The sequence below is a fragment of the Loxodonta africana genome, chromosome 3 (genome assembly GCF_030014295.1).
Source record: "Loxodonta africana isolate mLoxAfr1 chromosome 3, mLoxAfr1.hap2, whole genome shotgun sequence".
In the NCBI taxonomy this organism is placed as follows: Eukaryota; Metazoa; Chordata; class Mammalia; order Proboscidea; family Elephantidae; genus Loxodonta; species Loxodonta africana.
In genome coordinates, this window is record NC_087344.1 from 16,436,904 (window position 1) to 16,451,616 (window position 14,713).

The following is a 14,713-nucleotide window of genomic DNA, read 5'->3' on the forward strand; positions in this document are numbered from 1 at the left end:
CATGGTATATCCAATACTCTTCTCCAACACCACAATTTAAAGGTGTGAGTTCTTCTTTGGTCTTCTTTATTCATTGTCCAGCTTTCACATGCATAGGAGGTGATTGAAAACACCGTGGATCGGGTCAGGCGCAACTTAGTCTACAAGGTGAAATCTTTGCTGTTCAAAACATTAAAGAGATCTTTTGCAGCTGATTTGTCCAGTGCAATGTGTCTTTTGATTTCTTGACAGATGCTTCCATGGGTCTTGATTGCGGATCCAAGTAAAATGAAATCCTTGATAACCTCAGTCTTTTCCCTGTTTATCATTATGTTCCTTATTGGTCCAGTTGTGAGGATTTTTTCTTTCTTTGCATTGAGATGTAATCCATACTGAAGGTTGTGGTCTTTGAACTTGATCAGTAAGTACTTCAAGTCCTCTTCACTTTCTGCAAGCAAAGGTTGTGTCATCTGCATAACGCAGGTTGTTAACGAGTCTTCCTCCAATTCTGTTGCCTCCTTCTTCTTGATACAGTCTTCTCAAATTATTTGCTCAGCATACAGATTGAATAAGTATGGTGAAAGGATGCAACCCTGAAGCACACCGTTCCTGACTTTAAACCACAAAGTGTCCCCTTGTTCTGCTCAAAAGACTGTCTCTTGATCTATGTACAGGTTCCTCATGAGCAAAATCAAGTGTTCTGGATTTTCCATTCTTCTAAATGTTATCCATAATTTGGTATGATCGACAAAGTTGAATGCCTTTGCATAGTCAATAGAACACCAAGCTGAACCGAAGGCATTGGTGAAAAACAAAGTTCCACAAATTGATAGAATACCAATTGAGATGTTTCAACAAATGAATGCAACACTGGAAGCACTCACTTGTCTATGCCAAGGAATTTGGAAGACAGGCAGCTACCTGGCCAAACAACTGGAAGAGATCATATTTGTGCCCATTCCAAAGAAAGGTAATTCAGCAGAATTATCAACAGACCACAGCCGTCAGTATGGATTACATCTCAACATAAAACAAAAATCCTCACAACTGGACCAATAAGCAACATCACGACAAACAGAAAAGACTGAATCTGTCAAGGATCTCATTTTACTTGGATCCACAATCAACACCTATGGAAGCAACAGTCAAGATATCAAAAAATGCATTGCGTTGGTCAGATCTGCTGCAAAGGACCTCTTTAAAGTGTTGAAAAGCAAAGCTTTCACCTTGAAGACTAAGGTGCACCTGACCCATGCCATGGTATTTTCAATTGCATCATACACATCTGAAAGCTAGACGGTGGATAAGGAAGACTGCAGAAGAGTTGACGTCTCTGAATTGTGGTGTTGGTGAAAAATATCGAATATGCCAGGGACTGCCAAAAGAACAAAAAAAATCTGTCTTGGAAGAAGTACAACCAGAATGCTCCTTAGAAACAAGGATGGCGAAGCTGTGTCTTACATACTTTGGACATGTTGTCAGAAGGGATCAGTCCCTGGAGAAGGTCTTCATGCTTGGTAAAGTACAGGGTCAGTGAAAAACAGGAAGACCCTCAATGAGATGGAGTGACACAGTGGCTGCAACAATGGGCTCGAGCATAACAACGAATGTGAGCATGACGAAGGATCAGGCCATGTTTTGTTCTATGGTACATAGGGTTGCTATGAGTTGGAACCAACTTGACAGTACCTAACAACAACAACATATATATATATACATATATATATGTATATATATATGTATATATATATGTATATATATATATGTATATGTATATATATATAGTTGTCTTAGTTATCTAGTTCTGCTATAACAGTACTACCACATATGGATGGCTTTAACAAAGAGAAATTTATTTCCTCACAGTAACCCAGTAACCCAACCCAGTGCCGTAAAGTAGGCTAAAAGTCCAAATTCAGGGTGTTAGTCCCAGGGGAACACTTTCTCTCTCTCTTGGCTTGGAGAAAAGTCCTTCTCATCAATCTTCCCATGGTCTAGGAGCTTCTCCTTGCAGGAACCCTGCATCCAAAGAACGCACTCTGCTCACGGCACTGATTTTTTGGTGGTATAAGGTCCCCCTGTCTCTCTGCTTGCATCTCTTTTTTATATGCCAAAAGAAACTGGCTCAAGATACAATCCAATCCTGTGGATTGAGCCCTGCTTTGTCAACACAACTGCTGCCCCTCCACCCTGATTAACGTCATAAAGGCAGGATTTATAACACATAGAAAATCACATAAGTTGACAAAATGGTGGACAATCATACAATACTGGGAATCATGGCCCAGCCAAACAGATACACACATTTTTGTGGGGCACAGTTCAGTCTATAACAAGTGTCATGTCATTTGTGAATAGATGTAGTGTTTCTTTTCTTTTCCAATTTGGATGTCTCCTATTGTCTTGGTCTTTACAGATTTGCATTGCCCTGGGATCAGAATGACAACAAAAGTGTTTGGTTAATGAGGAGCTTTGGCTATTGAGCCCCAAGGGACATAGAGACTGCAAACAGTCTGCTGTGACCACTTCACTCGACAGCCCCCCCAGAGTCAGGAAGCAGGCGCACCTGAGACTCCGCCCACAAATGATGCTACTTACTCTGAGACCTCATGCCTCATTTAGCTCCTTTGCCTTTCCTGAGGACATATCTTCCAACTTCACCATCCAGGGCAGGTGTGATCATTCCTCAGTGCTGTCAGCCAGGTAACTAAAAATGGCTTAGCTAATGTCTGGAAATAAGGACGGTTATTTTAATACAGATTCATCCAGGTGAAGATGTGAATAGAGTGTATGCATAAAATGATTGGAACCAAGTAACCCATAGAACTTCTGCCTGTCTGCCAGAAATATTCTGACATTTTTCCTTGCGTCTTAGCATCAATGTTCAAGCAACTCTCATTCCAGTAGCCTCCTTCTCTCTGTAAGGGCAGGGGCCCTGTTCTTCCTGAGCAAACAGGATGACTATAACAGAATTGTCTGACATTTACCTGCATTCTTGTGGGGAAGGGGACTGCTTCACTTTACCTTTCCATCTCCGGTTCTTAACACACTTTCATATTAACTCTGTTGTCTGCCTCTGAACTATGATGAAGGAGTTGGAGGCCCAGACAGACACATTAAGCTACTTCCCTATATGTTTGTTTTTGTAAAATTACCTAATATATAAAAGATCATGCCAGCAGTTTGTGCAAAAACAGAACAAAAACCATGGCTGCAATTTTGCCCCTTTCCAGAATTCTCTGCTGTATCAACATCTGTTTATTTTTGAAGTAACAAAGTATGCATAATGAAGACATCCCATTTGTTTTACTCTTTATTCCTTTTGTTCTTTCCCAAGATGATTTTTGCCTCTGGTGATGCAGCGTCTGCTGCTCCAGGAACCATGCATTTTACTGTCTTATATCTTTTCCATCATTCATCAACAATATGGAACCCAGAAATAAAACAGATATTTCAAAATTCCTTCTCCTGGCACTGATAGAGGATCTAGAACTGCAGCCCCTCCTCTTTAGCCTGTTCTTGTCCGTGTATGTGATCGCTGTCCTGGGAAACCTACTCATTGTCCTGGCTGTCACCTTTGACTCCTACCTCCACACCCCCATGTATTTCTTTCTTGCCAATCTGTCCTTCACTGACATCTGTTTCAGCACAGCCACAATCCCAAAAATGCTGGCGAACCTCCAAACACAGCATCAGAGCATCACTTATGCAGGCTGCCTCACCCAGCTCTGCTTTGTCCTGATTTTTGGTGCTTTGGAAAATTTTCTCCTGGGAGTAATGGCCTATGACCGCTACGTGGCAATTTGTCACCCACTGAGATACACAGTCATCATGAACATTCACCTCTGTGGCCTGCTGTTTCTACTTTCCTTGTTCATTAGCATCATGAATGCCCTGTCCCACAGTCTGATGGTGTTGCAACTGTCCTTCGGCCCAGATCCGGAAATTCCTTACTTTTTTTGTGAAGTTCTTCAGGTCATTGAGGTTGCCTGTTCTGATGCCCTCCTCAATAACATCTCATATTTTGCAGCTACCATATTAAGTGGTGTTCCTCTCTCTGGGATCATTTTCTCTTATATACAAATTGCTTCCTCCATTTTGAGACTGCCATCAGCAGGTGGAAAGTATAAAGCTTTTTCTACCTGTGGGTCTCACCTCTCAGTTGTTTCCTTGTTTTATGGGACAGGCTTAGGCACGTATGTTAGTGCTGCATTTACACACTCTTCCAGGAAGACTGCAGTAGCTTCAGTGATGTAGACTGTGGTCACTCCCATGATGAACCCCTTTGTCTATAGCCTGAGAAACAGGGATGTGAAGGGGGCTTTGAGAAAAATTTTCAGGAGCATAACTGCTTTTCAGTGATTATCTTACCTACCTACTTTCAGCTTGGATTTCTAGATGGCATCAAAGAGAAAAGAATGCAAGTGAGGCAGAATGCCTGACTCTCCCATTACCACGTTCTTTTAAAATGACAACACAACATAATGGCTAAGTGCAATTCAACTTAGGTTTGAAATTTGACTTTATTCTTTGTGTAGCTCTGTGTTGTTTGACAAATTATTTTAATTCTCTAAGCTGAGTCTCTTTGGGCAAGTTCCATAGAAACAGAGCCTGAGGCAGGGTTGATTTATTTCTGTGGCACAGTCTCAGAATAAAGAGAGCAGGAGACGGTAGAAGGGTAGGGAAAGGATGCAGACAAGGCTGTGGGAAAAGCTAGAGACTAGCTTCAGCCTGATGCCATGGATTGAGTCATGTGAATGGAAATCAGGCTTAATCCCACTGCGAGACGAGAGCTGACCCTTTATGCCCAAATTTAGATATTAGTATGACATTTTTTTTTTTTTTTTGACATGTCATTGGTTAAACATGTGTGTCCGGGTAACGTTAGCATCCACCATACTCAGTTTAATCATTTATTTTTGTACTGGGTGTTGTTGCTAGCTGCCATCACCTTGGCCCTTGACTCATGGCAGCCCCATCCATAATGGGTAGAATCATTGTGATCCACAGGGTCTCACTGGCTGATTTTTTTGGGAGAAGATAGCCAGGGCTTTCTTCCTAGTTAACCTTAATGTGGAAGAGCCACTGAAACCTAGTCAGCGTCATAACTATGCTCAATGCTCCATGGACAGACAGGTTGTGGTGGCACATGAGGTTTATTGACCAAAAATTGAAACTGGGTCTCTCAATAGAAGGTGAGAGTGCTACCACTGAACCACAATTTCCCCTACATAATGTATAAAATTGGCATATTTGGATTATCTCAGCAGCTTCAGATGACTGTGATAATTGAATCTTATTAGAAGGCTTTGCTTCTAATAAGAAAATATGAACCTTGACTGTAAAATACATAAACAATACAGTTAACTTTCATTATAAGAACTTCAGAGATAGAGAATGCAAAAAAAAAATTTTTTTTTATTCTTCCATGAGGTGGCTTCAACAAGGTACCTTCATCCTAGGAATGGTTACCCTCGTGGCCAGGAATGGCTGCCACAGACTTAGGCATCATATCCAGTTATAATGCTCAGTCACACAAGGTCACTGTTTCTCCCTGAACCTGTTGTTAATTGTCATTTTTAGGTGCTTTCGAGTAGGTTCCGGCTCAAATCAATCCTATATACAACAGAATGAAACACTGCCCAGTCTTGCACCTTTCTCACAATCTTTGCTACGGTTTAGCCATCTTTAAACCTACTGTGTTAATCCAACTTATTCCTCTCTTTTATTCACTGCCTACTTTGCCAAGCATGAAGTCCTTCTCCAATGACTGGTTACTCCTGATAACATGTCCAAAGTACGTCAGACAAAGTCTCTCCATACTTTCTTCTAGGAGGCATTCTGAGTGTGCTTCCTCCAACACAGATTTGTTTGTTCTTCTGGCAGTCCATGGTATAACCACTATTCTTCCCCAGCACCATAAATCAAAGGCATCAACTCTTCCTTGGTCTTCCTTATTCATTTTCCAGCTTTTGCATGCATACGAGGAGATTGAAAATGCCATGGCTTAGGTCTGGTGCACCTAAACCCACAAAGTGACATCCTTGTTTTTTAACACTTTAAAGAGGTCTTTTGCAGGAGATTTCCTGATCGCCGCTTCCACGGGCATTGATTGTGGATCCAACTAAAACGAAATCCTTGGCAAATTCCATCCTTCCTCTGTTTATCATGATGTTTCTTATTGGTCCAGTTGTGAGGAGGTTGTTTTCTTTATGTTGACATGCAATCCATACTGAAGGCTGTGGTCTTTGATCTTCATCAGTGCTTCAAGTCCTTTTTGCTTTCAGCAAGCAAGGTTGTGTCATCTATATGTTGCAGGTTGAGTTTTTCTCCACTCCTGATGTAACATTCTTCTTAATATAGTCCAGCTTCTTGGATTATTTGCTCAGCATACAGATTGAATAAGTATGGTGAAAGAGTACAGCCTTGATCCACATCTTTCCTGATTTTAAACCACACAGCATGCCATTGTTCTGTCTGAATGACTGCCTTTTGGATTATGTACAGATTCTCTCCACATGAGCACCATTAATTGTTCTGAAAATCTCATTCTTCTCAATGTTATCCATAATTTGTTATGATCCACACAATTGAATTCCTTTGCATAGTCAATAATACAAAGGTAAACATCTTCCTGGCATTCTATACTTTCAGCCAAGATCCATCTGACATCAGCAATGAGATCCCTTGTTCCATGACCTCTTCTAAATGGGGCTTGAATTACTGAGAGTTCCCTGTGGAGGTATTACTGCAACTGCTTTTGAATTATCTTCAGCAAAATTTTACTAGCGGGTGATATTAATGATATTGTTTGGTAATTTCCACATTCTGTTGGATCATCTTTCTTTGGAATGGGCACAAATATGGATCTCTTCCAGTCAGTTGGTCAGGTAGCTGTCTTCCAAATTTCTTGGCATAGACAAGTAAGCACCTTCACCAGTGCACCCCTTTGTTGAAACATCTCAACTGGTATTCTGTCAACTCCTGGAGCCTTGTTTGCCTCCAATGCCTTCAGTGTACCTTGAACTTTTCCCTTCAAGGCCAATTGTTCTTTAGGATATGGTACCTCCTGAAATGTATGAATGTCAAGCAATTCTTTTTGGTACACTGACTGCGTGTATCCTTTCTATCTTCTTTTAATGTTTCCTGGGACCTTCAATATTTTGACTATAGAATCCTTAAAATTGAAATTTTTCCTTCAGTTTTTTCAGCTTGAGAAATGCCAAGATATGCTGAGAAATTGTTTTTGGTTTTCTAAGTCCAGATCTTTACACATTTCGTTATAGTAGTTTGCTTTATCTTCTCAACCCCCCTTTGAAATCTTCTGTTCAGCTCTTTTACTTCATCATTTCTTCCATTTACTTTAGCTGCTCTAACTTCAGAAACAAGTTTCAGAGTCTCTTCTGACATCCATTTTGGCCTCCTCTTTTTTTCTTGTCTTTTTAATGTCCTTTTGTTTTCTTCATGTGTGATATCCTTGACGATATTCCACAATTTGTCTGGTCTTTGGTCATAAGTGTTCAATGTGTCAAATCTGTTCTTGAGATGGTCTCTAAATTCAGGTGGGATATACTGAGAACCGTATTTTGCCTCTCATGGACTTGCTGTAATTTTCTACACCTTCAACTTGATCTTGTTATGAACAACTGATGGTCTATTCCACAGTCATCCCCTGGCCTTGTTCTGACTGATGATGTTGAGCTTTTCCATCTTCTCTTTCCACAGATGTAGTCGATTTGATTCCTGTGTATTTCATCTGGTGATGTCCACGTGTATGGTAGCCATTTATGTTGTTGAAAAAAGGCATTTGCAGTGAATAAGTCATTGGTCTTGCAAAATTCTATCATATGATCTCTGGCATTGTTTCTATCGCCAAGCCATATTTTCCAACTACCAATCTTTCCTCTTCATTTCCAGCTTTTGCATTCCAATCACCATTAATAGTCAATGCATCTTTATTGCATGTTTGATCAATTTTAGACTACAGAAATTGGTAAAGATCTTCAATTTCTTCATCCTTGGGATTAATGATTGGTGTGTAAACATGAATAAGAGCTGTATTAACTGATCTCCCTTGTACATTTATGGATATTATCCTGTCACTGACAGCATTGTACTTCGGAATAGATCTTGAAATTTTTTTTTTTTTTTTTTGAAGAATGCAACACCATTCTTCGTCATTTTGTCATTCCCAGTATGGTGTATCATATGAAAGTCCTATTCAAAATGGCCAATATCAGTCCAGTTTAGCTCACTAATACCTAGTGAGCTAGTGACCACAGCTTTCAGTATGGATTACATTTCAGCATAAAGAAAACAAAAATCCTCACTACTGGATCAATAAGCAACATAATGATAAAGGGAGAAAAGATTGAAGTTGTCAAGGATTTCATTTTACTTGGATCCAAAGTCAACACCCATGGAAGCAGCAGTCAAGAAATCAAAAGATGCATCGCGTTAGGCAAATTGGCTGCAAAATACCTCTTTGAAGTATTGAAAAGCAAAGATGTCACCTTGAAGACTAAGGAGTACCTGACCCAAGCCATGGTATTTTCATTCACCTCATATTTGTTCGAAAGCTGGACAATGAATGAAGGAGACAAGAACTGATCACATTGAACTACGGCATTGGTGAAGAATACTGAATATACCATGGACTGCCAAAAGAACAAACAAGTCTATTTTGGAAGAAGTACAGCCAGAGTGCCCCTTAGAAGCAGGGATGCGACGACTACATCTCACATACTTTGAATGTGTTACCAGGAGTGATCAGTCCCTGGATAACTACATCATGCTTGGTAAAGTGTAGGGTCAGCAACCTGATGGATTGACACAGTGGCTAAACAATGGGCTCCAGCATAACAATGATTGTGAGGATGGTGCAGGACCAGTCCGTGTTTCTTACTGTTGTACATGGGGTTACTATGAGCCAGAACCAACTCGAGGGCACCTAACAACAATAATACCTAGGATATCGATCTTTATGCATTTCTTTTTTGATTACTTCCAATTTTCCTATGTTAATACATCATGTGTTCCAAGTTCTGATTATTAATGGATGTTTGCAGATGTTTCTTCTCATTTTGGGTTGTGCCACATGAGCAAATGAAGGTCCTGAAAATTTGAGTCTTTTAAGATTGACTCTAATTTGAGGAGGCAACTCTTCCCTAGTCATATTTTGAGTGTCTTTGAACCTGAGGGGTTCAGCTTCTGGCACTATATCAGACAATGTTCCACTGCTATTCATAAGGTTTTCACTTGCCAATTTTTTCAGAAGTAGATAACCAGGTCCTTTTTCCTAGTCTGTTTTTGTCTGGAAGCTCCCCTAAACTTGTTCACCATGAGTGACCCTGCTGCTATTTGAAATACGAATGGCATAGCCTCCAGCATCAAAGTAACACAGAAGCCAACCACAGGATGACAAACTGACAGATGAGTGGTGTCTTTTGCTAATAGAGGGTCACTATGAGTCAGAATTGATTTGATCGCAATAGAATTTTTTAATTAATATATCCTTTCCATGGAGTCATACAGAAAATACTCATCCCATTTCATCACAAATAATAGGTTCATATATTCCTTCCTAATGAAATTTCTGGTATTGTGAAAAATAATTACTATAAGAGTCTTAGACTGACTACTTAGAGTATATTTTCTGTGGAGAAGTCAACCCTGCTAACCACCACAAGTACTTAATACAATGTTTGGTGCATAATATACAATAAAATTTAACCAGGGTCATTGTGTTCTATATCTTGTCATCATTTGTAAAACTTGTAATTCTTTGCTTTCCTATATTTCTACCCTTTGTTTCAGCAGTTTTATTGGTTTACCTTTGTCATAATATGTATCACCAGCTTTTACTAGTCTTAGTAATATAATCAGTAGGCAAGGTTGGTAATCTTTCAGTCACCTTATTTGTCTGATTCCTTTTCACTGATTTACTGATAAGAAAGTGTCTGGACACAATAGAATTTCCCAGATAGAATGGGAGAAAAATATAGAACAAAACTCAAATTCACGAAAAAAAGATCAGACTTACTGGACTGACAGAGACTGTAGGAACCCTTGTGATAATTGCCCTAAGTCATCCTTTTAATCTGCAACTGAAGTCACTTCCAGAGGTCACCTTTAAGTCAAACAATAGATTGGCCTATAAAATGAACAATAATATTCATGAGGAAAGTGCTTCTTGGAACAATCAAGTATAAGAGACCAAATGGGCAACATTTGCCCAAAAGCAAGATAAGAAGGCAAGGAGGGGCAGGGAAACTGGAGGAATGGAAATGGGGAGGCACGGTAGAAATAAGGGAATGCTGACACACTGTGGGGATAGCAGCCAGGGTCACAGAACAATTTGTGTATAAACTGTTGGAAGGAAAACTATTTGCTGTGTACAATAAATTGCTTGGAAAAAAAAGTTTGTCTTAGTTATCTAGTGCTGCTATAACAGAAATATCACAAGTGGATGGTTTTAACAAACAAATAATTTTCTCAAAATTTAGGAGGCTGGAAGTCTGAATTCAGATGCCGGCTATAAGGGAAAGCTTTCTCTCTCTGTCATCTCTGTATCAACATCCTTGTCTTTTCCGCTTGTTTCCTGGTTCCTTGGAGATCTCCATGTGGATTGGCATCAATCTTTGCCAATCTCTGCTCTACTTGCTTGTTTAATCTCCATATTTCAAAAGAGATTGACTCAAAATATTCCCTACACTAATCCTGCCTCATTAGCATAACAAAGACAATCCATTCCCAAAAGGGACTATAACCACAATCATAACCCAATGCCTTTTTGTCAATTCTGACTAATACAGATGCCATAGGACAGGATAGAACTGCTCCACAGGGTTTCCGAGGAATGGCTGGTGGATATGAAATGCTGATCTTTTGGTTAGCAGCAGAGCTCCTAACCACTGTGCCACCAGGGCTCCAACCACAGGCATGGAGGTTAGGATTTTCAAGACATATTTGTGGGGGACATGATTCAATCATAACAGAGGGTATATGGGTTTTTTGTTTGTTTGTTTACTTTTCCCCTTATTCAATTTATCTTACTTTTTTTCTTTGTAATTTCTGGTCGTATTCACACAGAGAAATACAATGAAGTAAAGTGAATTGAGTCAGTGAGGTTTTAAGGGGAAGGCTCCACTGTAACAATTCTCATATATAATTTTTAATGTGAATTCATTAGGGTAAAAATTTATCTGTGGAAATGGACTTTATTTTGAGGAAGATGTGTTCAGTATAAAACACAATGGGAGAAAAGCAAAGTTGGCAGGACTAGGGAGGTCATCTTTCCACAAGTAAAAATAAAAGCAGGCCATGCAGTCAGAATCATCTCTATGGTGTTGGGGTGACAACTATGTAGGTCTTGGAGGACCATCAGTAGAGTTTCTGGAAAGCCTTCTGGCCTGGTCATCACTAATGGTGGTGCAACGATTGTATTCAGCATCACACTGGGAAGATGGCCTCTAACCTGGCACACCAAGTGTCTTCTCATGCAGAACTGCCTCCATTTATGTCCCCAGAGCACCTGTAAAGATAAGTCACCTAAGGCCTTTATTCATACTGATGGTTTGTTTCCATAATTCACCTCAGAACTAGTGACTTGGATCTCTGGGGAGATACCCAAAAGATAACAACAACAACCAAAAACCAAACCAAACCAAACCAAAGCCATCATCATTGAGTTGATTCTGACTCATAGGGACCCTACAGGATGGGGTAGAACAGCCCATAGAGTTTTCCAGGACTGCCTGGTGGGTTCAAACTGCTGACCTTTTGGTTAGCAGCCATAGCACTTAACCACTACTCCAGCAGGGTTTCCTTGAAAGAAATGCATTCTAAAAAGCACTTTGTGAGGTTTTAAGGCATGATGAAGTCTGAGAAGCGTGACTTTAATTTTTCTTTTTTTGTTTGTACTTTAAATAAAGGCTAACAGAACAAACTAGCTTCTCATTAAATAGTTAGTACACTTATTATTTTTTGATGTTGGTTAACAAAACCATGACAAGTCAACATTCTCTTTTCTTGACCTTGGGTTCCCTATTACCAGCTGTCCTGTCCCCTCCTGCCTTCTAGTCCTTACCCCTGGGCTGGTGTGCCCCTTCAGTCTCACTTTGTTTTATGGGCCTGTCTAATCTTTGGATGAAGGGTGAACTTCAAGAGTGACTTCATTACTAAGCTAAAAGGGTGTCCCAAGGCCATACTCTCAAGGTTTCTCCAGTCTCTGTCAGGCCAGTAAGCTCGGTCTTTTTTTGTGTGTGACTTGGAATTTTGTTCTACATTTTTCTCTAGCTCTGTCCAGGACCCTCTATTGTGATTCCTGTCAGAGCAGTCAGTGGTGGTAGCCAGGCATCACCTAGTTGTACTGGACTCAGTCTGGTGGAAGCTGTGGTAGTTGTGATCCATCAGTCTTTTACACTAATCTTTCCCGTGTGTCTTTAGTTTTCTTCATTCTCCCTTTCTCCCATGGGGTGAGACCAGTGGAGTATCTTAGATGGCAACTCACAGGCTTTTAAGATTCCAGACACTACTCGCTGAAGTAGAATGTAGAACATTGTCTTTATAAACTGTTATGTCAATTGAGCTAGAAGGTTCCTGAAACCATGGTCCCCACAGCACTCAGCTCAGCAATTTGGTCCCTCAGGGAGTTTGGATGTGTGTATGGAGCTTGTTTCCATGACCTTGCTTTATACAAGCTGTGATGACTACTCCAGTATTGTGTACTGCCTTACCCTTTACCAAAGTTATCACTTATCTATTGTCCATTTAGTGTTTTTCCATTCCCACCCATCCCTTCCCTCATAATCATCAAAGATTGTTTTTGTGTGTGTGTGCGTAAACCTTTCCATGAATTTTTATAGTAATTTTTATAGTAGTGGCTGCACACAAATATTTGGCCATTTGTAATTGACCTATTTTACTTGGCATGATGCCTTCCAGATTCATCCATGTTGTGAGATGATTTGCAGATTCATCATTGTTCTTTATCATTGCAATTAAAAAGAAAAGAAAGAAAGAAAAGACCAAAATGGATGTCAGAAGAGACTCTGAAACCTGCTCTTGAATGTCGAGTAGCTAAGCAAAAGGAAGAATGATGAAGTAAAAGAGTTGAACAGAAGATTTCAAAGGGCAGTTCAAGAAGACAAAGTAAGGTATTATAATGACATGAACAAAGACTTGGATATAGACAACAAAAGGCAAGAACACGCTCTGCATTTCTCAAACTGAAAGAACTGAAGAAACAATTCATGTCTTGAGTTGCAATACTGAAGGATTCTATGGGGAAAATATTAAATGAGTCAGGAAGCACAAAAAGAAGATGGAAGGAATACACATTCAACCATTTCAGGAGGTACCATATGAGCAGGAACCAATGGTACTGAAGGAAGAAGTCCAAGCTACACTGAAGACACTGACAAAAAAACAAGGCTCCAGGAATTCACAGAATACCAATTGAGATGTTTCAAAAAACAGATGTGGCGCTGAAGTACTCACTCATCTATGCCAAGAAATTTGGAAGACAGCTACGTGGTCAACCACTGGAAGAGATCTATATTTATGCCTATTCCCCAGAAAAGTGACCCCACGTAATGCAGAAATTATTGAACAATACCATTAATATCACACGCAAGTAAAATTTTGCTGAAGATCATTGAAAAGCGGCACAGCAGCATATCAACAGGGAACTGCCAGAAATTCAAGATGAATTCAGAAGAGGATGCAGAACCAGGGATATCACTGCTGATGTTGATAGATCCTGGCTGAAAGCAGACAATACCCGAAAGATGTTTACCTGTGTTTCATTGACTATGCTAAGGCATTCGACTGTGTGGATCATAACAAATTATGGATAACATTGTGAAGAATGAGAATTCCAGAACACTTAATCGTGCTCATGAGGAACCTGTACATAGATCAAAAGGCAATCATTCGAATAGAACAAGGGGATGCTGCATGGTTAAAAGTCAAGAAATGTGTTCTTCAGGATTGTGTCATTTCACCATACTTATTCAACCTGTATACTGAGCAAATAGTCCAAGAAGTTGGACTATATGAAGAAGAACAGGGCATCAGGATTGGAGGAATACTTATTAACAACCTGCGTTATACAGGTGACACAACCTTGCTTGCTGAAAGTGAAGAGGACTTGAAGTACTTACTGATCAAGATCAAAGACCACAGCCTTCGGTATGGACATAAAGAAAACAAAAATCCTCATAACTGGACCAATAAGCAACATTGTGATAAACAGAGAAAAGACTGATGTTGTCAAGAATTTCATTTTACTTGGATCCACAATCCCAACCCATGGAAGCAGCAGTCAAGAAATCAAAAGACACATTGCATTGGCCAAATCTGCTACAAGGACCTCTGTAAAGTGCTGAAAAGCAAAGACATCACCTTGAAGACTAAGGTGCGCCTGACCCATGCCATGGTATTTTCAACTGTATCATGTGCATGCAAAAGCCGGACAATGAGTAAGGAAGACCAAAGAAAAATTGGTGCCTTTGGGTTGTGGTGTTGGAGAAGATTATTGACCACACCATGGACTGCCAAAAGAATGAAGAAATCTGTCTTGAAAGAAGTACAACCAGAATGCTCCTTAGAACCAAGGATAGCTAGAATAAGTCTCACATACTTTAGACTTGTTGTCAGGATGGATCAATCCCTGGAGAAGGACATCATGCTTGGTAAAGTAAAAGGTCAGCGAAAAGGGGAAGGGCTTTAG

General features: G+C 40.0%; 1 pseudogene; it reads left to right on the top strand.

Moving 5' to 3' along the window:
- Positions 1–1,858: 1,858 nt before the first annotated feature.
- On the top strand, positions 1,859–4,341 carry LOC111749268 (olfactory receptor 7G2-like; annotated as a pseudogene).
- The last annotated feature ends 10,372 nt before the right edge of the window (positions 4,342–14,713 follow it).